The sequence below is a fragment of the Acomys minous genome (assembly GCF_964271855.1).
Source record: "Acomys minous genome assembly, chromosome: 6".
Taxonomy (NCBI): domain Eukaryota; kingdom Metazoa; phylum Chordata; class Mammalia; order Rodentia; family Muridae; genus Acomys; species Acomys minous.
In genome coordinates this window covers 112,693,179-112,703,895 of record NC_140487.1, presented here as the reverse complement: position 1 = coordinate 112,703,895, position 10,717 = coordinate 112,693,179, and the positions used below count along the sequence as shown (strand labels likewise).

Genomic DNA, 10,717 nt, shown 5'->3' with positions numbered 1-10,717 from the left:
ATGGTTACCCGCACACAATCAAGCCAACAAGACCAGTCAGGATCCCATCGGCAGCACTGATTGGACTCAGTGGGTTCCAAAATAATTTTGAAAAAAGAAGACATGAAAGTAGGAAGGGGACTTGTTGAGAGGTATCCAGGGGAGTAGGAGGAGGGAGCAGGGGTGCATACGACCAAGATGTTTGCCTGAGTGAAATTGCCAAAGAATAAATAAGTAAAAGATATATATTTTTAAAAAAATCTCATACAAGTTGAACATGCTTGGGATTATGTATTTTGACTTTCAGATTTTGGAATATTTGCCATACGTATGAGAAATCATGGGGGACTGGCTCACATGTAAACATGAAAGTCATGGATACATGTAGCTGAAGGCTATTTAAATCAGATCGTCTGTGCACTGATTTGGGTATGTGTGTGTTTATTCATGTTTTGCCTGCATGTATGTCTGTGCATCATGCAGGTACCTGGTGCCTGACGGGGCCACAAGAGGACATCAGATCCCTGGGGACAAGTTACACATGGCTGTGGGCCACCTTTGTGGACTGTGGAAATTGAACATAGGGGCTCAGGAAGAGCACCCTGTGCTCCTAACCTCCAAGCCATTGCTCTAGACCGTTTTGCCCCATGGGATCTGGTGTGGAATGTTCTGCTCATGACTCTGTATTGCCCTTGGAAAGTCTGCTGAGTTTGAAACATATTGGAGTTCAGAGTCCAGATTAGGGATACTCAATGCCAAGCTTCAAGTTAATGTTATCTGGAAACTGCAGCTAAGGCCCACTGACTAACCCCACCCCCATGTGCGTGCATGTGTGTGTGTGCACATTCATACTAGGGAAGGCATTTCCTGTTAGACATTTTATTATGCATATACAATGTGTATGTAGGTCTGAGTACAGTGCACCTACATGGAGGTCAGAGGTCAGTTCTCTACAGTTTTCTCTCCTTCCCCATGGGTGCTGACGACTGAACTCAGGTTAGATTTGGTGACAAGAGTGTTTACTCACTGTGCCACCTCACTGGCCATATGGTCTTTTTTTTTTTTAACTCCATGTATATTATTTGTGTGTGGGCTGACTTGTGCCACAGCATGTGTGGAGGTCAGAGGACAATCTGTAGGAGTCAGTTATCTCCTTTCAACATATGGGGTCCTGCGGGGTGGAACCCAGGTCATCAGGTTTGGTGACAAGTGACTTTACCCGCTGAGACATTTTGTCTGATATCATGTAACCCTTTTGAGATATGGAAAAAAAAAAGCTTTTAAACTCAACTCTTGGAGTTGGGAGATGTAGCTCAGTAGAAGAGCCCTTGACTGCCATTTGTAAGGATCTAGGTTTGATTTCCAGCACTGAAAAGGAACCTTTTCTCTGTGACCAGTCATGAAAATTCTGTGTGCATGGTGGCCTCTTTTCTTGTGATCTCTCCTTTTAATCCTTATGTGATACCAAACCTGAGCTTCAAACTTATTCCTATTGCGTGAGATGCAAGTCAACTACGTTTCCAGACGGAACAGTGGCCACGCTGGTTTTAATACATTAATTTAATACCTACTTGTGGAGCACCTATGTGCCGAGCATTGTCCTAGGTGTTTCCCAATCCTGACAGCTCTACGTTGTGGGCCTCTTTCTGTAAGTGAATATAGGGCTTCGGGAGGCGGGGCATCAGTAGTCACACAGCAATAGGCGAAGGTCTAGAGGCTGCAAAAGTGGTAGATCCAACACTGAAGGTGGTGATGACCTGTGTGGGTAAGAGTGACTGAAAGGGCAACTGTGTACCAGGCCAGGGCCTATTAAATACTAGTGACTAAGGCAAGAAAAGTATTTGGGTGATGACAGTGAAAGCAACGGACAGGTGACATGGTGTGATGCTTAGCTTTGTCAACTTGACACAACCCAAAATCACCTAGGAAGAGTCTCACTAGGGCTTTGTCTACATTGGGGTGGTCTCTGTGGGTATGGAGTAGGGGCACAGGGGGAGGTGTCCTGAGGTAAACAATAACAAGAAAACATTGTGAACAGCCCATTCCCCAGACAAGGGGTCTTACACTATGTAAGAAATTCAACTGAGCACAAGCAAATGAGCAAGTATGCATTTGCTTCTCCCTGCTCTTTACTATGGATGTGATGGGACTAGCTGTTTGAAGCTCTTGTGTTGCCTTGACTTCCCTAACGTGGACTAACCTACAATTTTAAGCTGAAGCAAATCTTTCTCCCCTTGGTCTTCCTTCTCCTTCTTGGTGTTATTATATAGCCTTGCGTGTCCTGGAAGTCCTTATAAGTGCACAAGGATAGTAAATATGACAGGTCAAGTGTCAGCAGTTCGGGTGACAGCGCTGCCGCATGGGTTGAATTTCTGGATTAAAGCGGTGTGGCACTGAGTCAAGCTGACAGCAACAGTGCTAGGGAGGACTGAATGTTGTCACTGTCGACGGAACAACTGTAACCAAGAGGGAGCTCGACCTTGCAACGAGAAGCCTGAATCTAGGGCATCGTTAGCAGGGCAAAAAAGTCTGCACGTGATGCAGTGACCGCATTCATGGCCAGCGCCAATGGGGCTGATGTTAACAGGATCGACTCACACCTGTTTGACTGCCAGGACGCCCAGATCGAGGTTCAAAACCAGAGGGTGGTGTTGCGAGTCAAACGAGAGAGAATAAATGAAAAAGGAACGCTATAAACACCCAGAAATTAATCACGCCCCAGCCCTGCACATGCTCGTGTTTGTTCTTATGGAAAACGGAAAGAAAACTTTGTGGTCTCTTCGCTGCTGACCTCAGAGCTGGCCGGGGTAAAGGGTGATGATGTTAGGTAAACTTCTCCTAAGGAAATGATGCGAAGGTCAGGGGTCAAGAGAAGACTTAGTCGCCAATTTATCCTGGGATCCTACTATTGGTGGAGAGCGCGCACGCGATGCAGGCACCGCCCTCTCGCGAGACGGTCCACCAGCACGTGACTGTGGCGCGCGCACATCCGGGCCACTGCTCTCGGCGTCCTCCGGCCCCAAGATGGCTGCCTTTTGGCGTCTTCTACGCTGTTGAATGGAGAAAGCTTTATTGTTCCCTTCGGGCAGGAGTGTTCGTGTCCTCTATGACGCTGTCAATAAAGAACGGCAGTTTGAATCGCTACTGAACAGGTAACCATAGAAACGGCGCTGGGACTCCGCGTGGAGACCCCTGTTGCGGCGGAGGCTCCTGAGACTCCCCGAGTGAGGGGCGCCTCGGGACCCCAGCGCGATGTGACCTTACGCGCGTAGCGAGCTCCGCTGGGCTCGCGTCGGTCACAGCCGCCGATGCTCGCTGTCCTCGGGACGTGGCCCCGGGGACCGCCCTCACTCCACGCGTAGTCTCGGTCGTGGTCTCCTGCAGGAGGACGCAGGGCCCCCGCCAGGCCACTGCGGACCTTCTTACCCGGCTCCCCTGCGGCGGGCCAGCGGACGCCCGCTCTCCAAGGACTCCTTCCCTGTCTCTCTGCTCTCAGCTTTTGTTTACTGCGGGACAAGAACTGTTTATCCGTTTTAAAATAGTTGACGGGAAATAGAAGTCATGTGAACTAAAACTTCAGCTCCCAGAAGTGAAGTTGCACGGAGACGCAGCCATGTTCTTTGTTTATGTGTTGTCTGGCCGCTTGCCTGCGGCTGGGCGAGGGAGTGCGCGCAGTTGCTTGGCTGCTATTCGGCTTTGATGGAAAAGGCCCATAGAGCCGGAGTCATTTCTCTCTGGCGCTTTACAGAAGTTTGCCAGCCCTGGCCCAAGCGCAAGCAGATTGAGTTAGTTAGTGTTCACTTGACACAATACCCTGACTTCCATGACGCGGTCAAGCTAAGTAGTTTCTCATTCTTTGCAATGATATCATCCGCCCAGTGTGTGCAATAGGCCATCTATTTTATATACATAGCTTTGCAAGATATTTCCCTTGAATAGAAAGTGAAGTGTGATTGTGCTGTCGTAGGGTGTACTAGGTTATAGGACTGGCCATTTGAGCCTGTCACTGGGAACCCCCTGTGTGGTAGCCTAGGTCGGTTTGCCTCAGACTTTGTTTCCTCCTCTGGGAGTGTTATTCCTTGGAATTGGTATAGGCTATAGCTGTTTAAACAATCTCGAAGTGCACATTTTTGGTGTTTGGCATAAATTACATTCACCAGTCGTGCAAACAATGGTTCTTCCCAGCCTGTCTTTTGAGACAAGGTCTCATGTAGCCCAGGCTGGCCTGGAAATATATACATAGCCTGGTTCTTCTGCCTCTTCCTCCCAAGTGCTGAGGTTACAGGCTCGTGCCCTTTCTATGCTCCCTCACCTGTTTAAGTGAGTTTGATCAGTACGTGTTTCTACTATGTGCAGTTAAGATTCCTGGAAATGTACACAAGATAACCATGACGTCTCTCCTCTCTCTTTGTGGAATTTAAATTCTTTGGAGGGCTTGGGCAATACACAGGTACACAGAAATACCACCCCGCCACACACACTTCCCTTTTGAAACAAGGTCTTTCTGTGCAGCCCTGGCTCACCTATGACTTGAGATCTTTCTTGCCTCAGCTTCCAAATGCTGGAATTACAGTTGTACATTACCCCTGTATGCCTGTCTGACAAAAACAATTTCAAACACCCATCTCATAGACAGCATCATAGCAATAAAATGAGTAGTTAATACTCGCCGAGCAGTTTCTTTGTGCCAGGTACTGGCACTAAGGCTTAATGTGAACTGTCACATGGTCTGTGCCACAGTGTTAGGATTAACCTTTTACCCAGGGGAGAAGTGGCCAGTATTACATGGTTTGTGCTTAGGGAGCATGGAGCCAAGATCAGACCCTGCTGTGTTCCATCTGTTGTCTTTCCTGCCAGCTTGTGAGGTCCACAAGGGTATTGCCACACCTTACTTTCTGTGGCCTCGGCTGCTAGCCAGTGCTACAGTGTGATGTTTCCAGGAAGGTAGTAACTATACAAATCTTGAGCATCCTTTGAGCAAATATTTGAGAATTTGTTTCACACCAAGAACACTGGTAGAGCTGTGGCTTAGTGCAGGGTAGAGCACTTGTCTGTTCTTACAGTCTGGACAGTGCAGCCGCCTTGAAAAATTGTCTTGTTCATTGAAGTAGAGAAATGCCCCAATAGGTCTCATGTTTTCTTTCTGAGATGGGGTCTTCTTGGTCTCTAACTGGTAAGGCAGCCTATCCTCTTGCCTGGGTATGGAGAGCTGGTTTACAGTGTGCTTGCTATTGCTTGTAATTATGTCTAATTGGAAATACTAACCCAAATTTGGTCCCAGGTGTATATTAAATAACAGTGAGAATTCAGATGTGTTATAAGCAAAACGAGGAGTGGCAGGAAATGCATTTTTCTATCTTTTGGGGAGAGGGGGAGACAGATTTCTCCTAGTGTTTAAATAGAGAATAGCTTTCCCAAGTGGAATTTAATTGTTCTTTTACATTATTTAAAATTTACATGGGGGGGGGGAAGGGGAGAGAGAGAGGGTGTCTGTATGCAACAGTGTGATTGAGAAAGAGGACAGTTTATAGGACTATGTTGTTGCACCATAAGGGACTGCTTGGCAGCAGGTACCTTTAGTCTCCTGAGAATTTAGTTTTTAAAACCAAGCTATACAGTTGTCTACACAGAGAGTTTTTCATCATTTTAGTGCTTTAGGCTTGGGACTGTTTGTTTCCCCATCAGAGATACCTGCATTTTGGGGGGTGTCAGGAGTGGAATCCAGGTCTGCATCACATCACGCATGTGCTTTGTGCCCGAGCCACACTTTCAGCCCCAATAGTTGCACCTTCTTAGGGCTTTTAAGGAAGTGCTGGGTCGTGCCTCCAGGGTGTGTTTACAGTTGATTGTGGGGTTCCCTTCACAGTCTCCTTAATAAAGTAGCATCCTTTAAGCTAGGCATGGGGGTATACAGCTTTAGTCTGTGCACTCAAAAGGCAGAGGAGGGTGAACCTCTGTGAGTCTAAGGCCAGCTCAGGAAAAAAAAAAAAAAAGAAAAGAAAAAAAAGAAAAAGAAAAAAGCATTATGAGGATCTGTCTCAAAAAACAAAAGCATGGTGTCCTTTACCGTGGTAGGGGATGCTTGAAAAACACCAGTCCTTTCCAATAGGTTTGAATAGAACAGGAGCGTGAGAAACTACAGGCTGTGCTGAATCGAGGCATTGCTGGGGCTGTCATATGGAAGAATGGATGTCAGGTTTTGCTTTAAGCCGTGTGCAGTAACTGTGTGGGGCATGTCATCAGAGGATGTCATCCAGGCCAGAGAACGGAGCTGGGAGCTGGCCACAGAGTGGCATGTTAATGCAGCATTGAACTGCAAGCCCAGAATTAAATTGCTATTTTGGGTCTGGGTGGGACCTTTCCATCTGAGCTTTGCTATTTGTACTTTGTGATTTGGGTCTGTTGGGTTCCAGTAAAGAGTAGGTGGTAACGGCAGCTTTGAAGCATGGTATGAGGCTGCAGGAGGAGCCAGGGCATACCAATTTGTTTTTCAATCTATTTTATTTCAGTTCAAAGCATCAGTGCAGACAGCAGCCCAGGAAAACAAGCCACGCTTTGGCAACCCTCAGCTGCGTTTGGAGATTGAGGAAGACTGAGTGTAACCAAAGTACAGCTTGTTTTCCTGGGCTGTCTGACTGAGATGATGCTCTGAACTGAAGTAAAATAGATTGAAAAACAAATTGGTATGCCCTGTTGCCTCATACGGAGTACCCACATTCCCCCTCCCCAGCACCACCTGGGCGGACACCCTGGGGAAGGCGCTGGCCCCTCAGCCCTTCTCAACTCTCAACCCTGTGTGTGCTTTGATTTTCTGAGGAGATCGAATTGGGGTATGTGCTCTTCTGGATCCAGTCGCTTCCCTTCCAGAGCCATCATCTGGATAATGTGGAGAGGCAAGCTACTCCCAACAGAGGAAGGAGTTAAATATTAAGGACATTAATGTTCCGAGATGAAGCTATCGTTTTTTCTTTAAGCTGTGCAGAGGCTTCAGTATTTCATTCACAGAGAGCACACAGTGTGAGGCCCTGGCAGTCCTCCAGGGAACCTGTTGGAGGGGTGGGGGGTGAGGGGCAAGGAAAGAAAGCCGATTTCCTTCTGTTTCCCTGATGGTCCTTAACTCAGATCCTCAGAATCGAGACACCAAGTAACTCCTTTCCTTACGCAGAATAAATACAGTGTAGCTGCCTGAGATCGGTACTCTCCAGGGAAACGGATCCAGGAGTCTTTGAAGATGGCTACAAATCCCTGCCATTGCCTTTCTCCTGGAGGAGAGCCCATCACTTTAATCAGCGCTCAGAGGGTCCTTGACCCCTCAAAAGGAGCAGAGCCGACAGTGAGTGTTCTATGGAACACTGACTGAAGTCATACAGTCAGTCACTTTGAACAGATCTATGACCTTGACCTCTAGAGTTTTGAAAGTACCTTTTAAGGTTTTGTTTCTTGTATGAAGTCGTCAAACATAATTGAAAGACTTAGGGACATGCTTCAGTAATGCCTTGTGTATGTTAGAACCTTACAGGAGACTAGTGAGATGTGGATGGTGTTTCTGAGCAACCTTGCTAGCAGATCCTGCCTGCCTGCCTTTCTTTTTTGAGACGGGTTCCTGTAGGGAAGGCTGGCCTTGAGTTCCCTATGTCACAAGGATGACGGTGAATTCCTGATTCTCTTGCCTTTTCATCCAAAGTACTAGGATTACTGGTGTGGGCCGCCATACCCATATTGTTTCTTCTTTTTAAAGTATTTGAGGTATTTCTTTTCTCTCTCTCTCTCTCTTTCTTTCTTTCTTTCTTTCTCTCTTTCTTGTTCTTCGAGACAGGGTCTCTCTGTGTAGCCTTGGCTGTCCTAGACTCACTTTGTAGACCAGGCTAGCCTCGAACTCTCTGCCTCCCAAGTGCTGGGATTAAAGGCGTGTGCTACCACGCCTGGCTGATGTATTTCTTTTTTTAAAAAAATAATTTATTTGTATTTATATGCATTGGTGCTTTGCCTGCTTCACATATGTACGTCTGTTTGAAGGTGTCAGATCTTGGAGTTACAGACAGTTTTGAGCTGCCATGTGCGTGCTAGGAATTGAACTTGTGTCCTCCAGAAGAAGAGTCAGTACTCTTAGCTGCTGAGCTATCTCTCCAGCCGCTCATGTATTTCTTTCAGTGCCAGGGAACCGTCCACATGCTCAGCATGCAGCCTGGCATACAGCTTCTTTGCTGCTGCTAGTTTTTGATATGATTTTTAATGTGTACAGCATGGCGGTTGACTGCATATTGCATGTATGTCACCATGCAGAATGGTGAAGTCTAGTGGGTTACGTGTGTGCTTGCCTCCTTAGGGCAGCAGGAGGCGGTGGTGGAAGTGCTGCTGCTTAAGCCCTTAGTCTCTTGGTCTCTGCTCCCCTTTCTCCTCTTCTGGTTAAAGCTGCTGTCACCCAAGTGCCAGAGACTGCAACAGCTTTCTAGCGTGAGACCAGATGGTTCACAGATCTCCTTTACACTGTCCCCTCCAAGGCCCTTCTGCTGTCTGTCTCCACTATTCCTGTTCAGTACTTAGCACTTTGCCCTATTTTATAAAGTACTCGGTGTCCACTTGTTAAATGGATGAACGAACTAGAAGGGAAAACAAGAGGGTGACTGTGAGAAAACTGTTAAGACCTGTACCTGAAAAGGTCCCTGCTGATTCCACTCCCAGGTACTCCTAAGTCTGCAGCCCCTGGTTCAGGGTAGTCATCTACCATAACACATCCCAGAAATACCATATCAGTGATAAACATTACTGTTGTTGCGCACACACAAAGTGCCCTGCCCTGCACTACCTGTTTTACATAATTATATCCTGTGGTCCTGTGTGACCCTCACAGCCACTAGGCATTGGATACTGTTAGCCCTACCCCCATCCTTCTTGGTAGAGTCACCTGGATAAGGAGCTTTTACTTATCTTATTTAGATTTTCACACTTTCTGATTCTAACCAGAAGTAGAAGCCAGTTTCACTTGAGCTGAGTGAGGACATTCATTTCAAACAAAAAGCTGTACAGTGGCCCATGTTCATTGCACAAAATTGCTTCAGCTTTTAGAACTTTGGCACTGATTATTTGAACATTTTATTTTTGAGAATTTCATCCATGAATCCTGTGTTTACATAATTTCTACCCCACAAATCTCCTCTTTTCAATTCCTCCCATGCCACCTGGCTCCCTCTCATTTTCCTGACCTCTTCAATATTAGTGTTACATATGTGTATATTGATAAATACAACCTGCTAAATCCATTTACTGTTCATATTTGTTTATTTTTACAATTTAAAGTCCCAATTATTAGTCTTATTCTTAAAATTATTACTATTTTGATGGTACTAGGGCCTTCTGGGCATGCTAGGAAGTTGCATCCACTTAGTTAAAATCTCCCAGCATCACTCCCAGCTCCAATTTCTGAAAACTATGAAGAAAAACTCCCAGTATATTAATTTGAGGATAAGGTGATGAGTTCCTTCTTAGGCTTGGGAAAGCACATGTTGAAGGTTCCATACGAGAATTGCAAAGCTAAATGAGGCTTAGCTCTGCATAAGGCTTTCTACAGATTGCTTTTGAAATTTTCAGCTCCATTTGTCCCGGGGAAAGCAGAAGGGAGGGAGACAGAGTGCTGTCCTTAGCCTGGCTGTGTTTTCAGCTTTGGCACGGGCTTCCCATCCCTGTCTGTAGCCAGCCCTTGCTCATGCTTCACTGCCTTGGGGTGCTCTGCCTGCTCTGGCTCCTCCCTTTGGTTTTATTCGAGCCACCAGTTAGTGATTGGTTTTCAAAGGGCTGCCCCTGTTCTGCTTGCCCAGCACCTAGCCCGATGTCAGGAAGGTAGTGACTTTAAAGTGACAGTGAAATTTGCTCTATTAGCCTGTAGGTTTGGCACGGCCCTGTAACTTTGGAGTGCTTCTCTGAGGGCCTGGCAGTCATTAGTATAACCACCCTGGACACAAGCTGCTCCTTCAGCTGCCCCTCTGCTGTCAGCTGCCCTCAGTTCCAGTCAGGTTAAAACCGGAGGGAGACTTCTGAAGGTCAAAGTCCAGGCGGTGGAGTAATTGGCCCCTAGAGTTCTGGGTTTCTTTCCTGGGCTGCAGAATGGTGAGGATGAAATTTTCCCTGTTTCCCTTTGAACATTTTTGAGCAAATAACGATGGAATCCCACAGGCTCTTTGCCAGAGTTAAAGGCAGTGGAGAAGCTACACTTTTGCATTTTTTTTTTTGTTAGTTCCTTAAGATAACCCTCTTGTTATACTCCCCGGTGATGGACTGGCAGAAAACTAGAGATGAAAGCAATTCCCAGTTCTTCAAAGACAAAGGAAGAAGTTAACAGTGCAGGAGAGGAAAATGACGTTGCTCTGTGCAGCACACACGGTACTGAGGGCCGAATGATCTGAGCATTGCAGTAGGACACGGTGCAGAGAGAGAGGTATCTGCAGTCGCTCTCTGCTTCCATCTTTCTCTACAAAGGTGGAAGAAAGGGCAGATTTAGGCAGAAAGAGGGCTCTTCTTTCCAGCTGAGCCATGAACTCTCCGAGAGCAAAGTGTCTTGTCTGTGTAGTGCCAGGCGTCAGGAGGGGCATTGGCTTGAGCTCTGCTGGGTGGACTGGCACACCCCATTCACAGCCACTGCTGGGAAACTGGGCATGGGCTCATATGAGACACCCGAGAGATGGCAAGCCATAAAGAGAAGAATTTGGGCTCGTGGTTTTGGGGGTCTGGGGCTCATGGTTTG

The 10,717-nt window shown here is 46.9% G+C and overlaps 1 protein-coding gene across 2 annotated transcripts in view; it reads left to right on the top strand.

The window, feature by feature from the left end:
• Positions 1 to 2,852: 2,852 nt before the first annotated feature.
• The window catches only part of ZBTB40 (zinc finger and BTB domain containing 40), a 69,206-nt gene continuing 61,341 nt past the window's right edge, over positions 2,853 to 10,717 (top strand). The window contains exons 1-2 of one of the 2 annotated variants that reach the window (XM_084788262.1): positions 3,143 to 3,501; positions 7,110 to 7,312. The gene's annotated coding sequence lies outside the window, so the exon portion shown is untranslated. The other variant, XM_084788261.1, reaches the window with a different exon arrangement.